The sequence below is a fragment of the Arvicanthis niloticus genome, chromosome Y (assembly GCF_011762505.2).
Source record: "Arvicanthis niloticus isolate mArvNil1 chromosome Y, mArvNil1.pat.X, whole genome shotgun sequence".
In the NCBI taxonomy this organism is placed as follows: Eukaryota; Metazoa; Chordata; class Mammalia; order Rodentia; family Muridae; genus Arvicanthis; species Arvicanthis niloticus.
Window position 1 is genome coordinate 6,580,356 of NC_133431.1, and position 2,540 is coordinate 6,582,895.

At 42.9% G+C, this 2,540-nt stretch overlaps 1 pseudogene; it reads left to right on the forward strand.

Annotated features, from left to right (window-relative positions):
* The first annotated feature begins 262 nt into the window (after positions 1-262).
* Positions 263-1,192, forward strand: LOC143437327 (transcription factor HES-1-like; annotated as a pseudogene).
* The last annotated feature ends 1,348 nt before the right edge of the window (positions 1,193-2,540 follow it).

A 2,540-nucleotide genomic window follows, 5' to 3' on the forward strand; every position in this document is an offset into this window, starting at 1 on the left:
ATCTGGAGCTGGTGCTGAGAACAGCGGAATCCCCCGTCTACCTCTCTCCTCGGTCCTGGAATAGCACTACCGATCTCTAAGTAGCCCTAAGACATAATAAACCTTCAACTCTTCAGTAGTTTTTCTTATGAAAGTCAAGTAAAAGGCACATAAGCAAAAAAAAAAAAAAAAAAAAAAAAAAAAAAAAAAAAAAAAAAAAAAAAAAATTGCGTGAAGGATTCCAAAAATAAAATTCTCTGGGGACTGAGAAGAAAGAAAAAAAATGCCAGCTGATATAACGGAGAAAAATTCATCCTCCCGGCGGCTGCTACCCTAGCCAGTGTCAACAAGACATCAGAAAAACCAAAGACGGCCTCTGGTCACAGAACGTCATCAAAGCCTATCATGGAGAAGAGGTGAACGGCAGGAATAAATGAAAGTCTGAGCCTGCTGAAAACACTGATTTTGGATGTACTTAAGAAAGATAGCTCCCGGCATTCCAAGCTGAAGAAGGGAGACATTCTGGAAATGACAGTGAAGCACCTCCGGAACCTGCAGCGGGCGCAGATGACCACCGCGCTCAGCACAGACCTGAGCCTGTTGTTGGGGAAGTTCCGCGCCGGCTTCAGCGAGTGCATGAACGAGGTGACTCTTCCTGTCCACGTGTGAAGGCGTTGACACCGAGGTGCACACTCGGCTGCTGCGCCACCTGGCCAACTGCATGATTCAGATCAACGCCATGACCTACCCGGGCAGGCGCACCCCGCCTTGCAGGCGCCGCAGCCGCCCAAGTCAAGACCTGGGGGTCCCCTTCAGGAGCCATTCGCGCCGCCGCTGCTTGTGCCCATCCCCGGGGGCGCGGCGCCCCCTCCCGGCAGCGCCCCCTGCAAGCTGGGCAGCCAGGCTGGAGAAGCTGCCAAGGTTTTGGGCGGCTTCCAGGTGGTGTCAGCTCCTGATGGCCAGCTTGCCGTCCTCATCCCCAATGGGGCCTTCGCCCACAGCGGCCCGGTCATCCCGGTCTACACTAGCAACAGTGGGACCTCGGTGGGTCCTAACGCAGTGTCACCTTCCATGCAGACTCCATGTGGAGGCCGTGGCGGAACTGAGGGGCTCAGGCCACTGTTAACTATAAACTCCCTAGGCCACCTCTCTCTTCTGACGGACACTAAATACGAACTGGGATTTCAGGAAGAGACTTTTATAATTCGGTGGTTACTTTGTTGCTTTTTTTTTTAATTCTAAAGAGTTACTTTTTGTAGAGGGCCGTATTAAGTGACTGACTATGCACTGCATTTGTATATATTTTATATGTTCATATTGGACTGCGCCTTCGTATTATAAAAGTTGAGATGACATTTCGTTTTTTTTACACGAGATTTCTTTTTTTTATGTGATGCCAAAGATGTTTGAAAATGCTCTTAAAATATCTTCCTTTGGGGAAGTTTATTTGAGAAAATATAATAAAAGAGTGAAGGCTTTAAAAAAAGAATTAGAATTGCTGAGAATGGTATGGCTCGTGAGATTTTTGAGCCTGAAATCTAAAAGGACGGGTTAATGTTAAGATGGTTGGAAAAGACTTCACATGTTACAGGTTTTCAGAGTCAAAATAGTTTATATACAGGAGTTTAGTCAGGGCCTTGTTAAATTTCCTTAGAATAGATCCGAAGTGGAGATGTCGTGGTGCACAGGTAAAACTCGGCCGTTAAGGAGAGAGGTCTGGTAGTAAACTATAGCTTTGATGGTTAGTGACATTTACATAATATTAAATAATAATATTAATTAAAAATAATAATTTAAAGCTGCAGGACTGGATGAGGTGGGCAGAGATGTTAGGTCTTTCCTACATAATATTAAATAATAATAATAATTAAAAATAATAATTTACAGCTGCAGGACTGGATGAGGAGGGCAGGGATGTTAGGTCTATCCTTCAGTTCCTCCCTCACCGGCACTGGATTTCAGCTGTCAGGATGTCCTTTCCGGTGCTAACAATTTAGTTGAACTTTTTCTCGATACTTTTAGAATCATTTCCCATCCATAAATTTTACATTTTGTTCTTTCCATCCTCTCCTAATTTATTTTAATATAATAATCTTATACATTGTTTTCTTTTTTTTTTCTTTTTTTCTTCTTTCTTTCTTTTTTTTTCAAGACAGGGTTTCTCTGTGTAGTCCTGACTGTCTCAGAACTCACTCTGTAGACCAGGCTGGCCTCAAACTCAGAAATCTGCCTGCCTCTGCCTCCCGAGTGCTGGGATTAAAGGCATGTGCTACCACTGCCCGGCATCTATATTCATTTTCTTACTATTGAACAGCAAAGTATTAAATGAACACTAGGATTGTCTAATACTGAATTGTGGTTTGATGCTGAAACTGTAGCCCATATGACCTTTCTGGTAATCTACAACTAATCAGATTATCTCTTTAGTTAAAAGATTCAGTAAAAAAAATACAGATTGCTGAACCATATTAGCCTCTTGACTAGAAATGTAAATGTTGCTGAAGACTTATCTTATTTTAATTTTTATTGTTGTTACTTTCATTTTGATTGAGCTTTAAGGC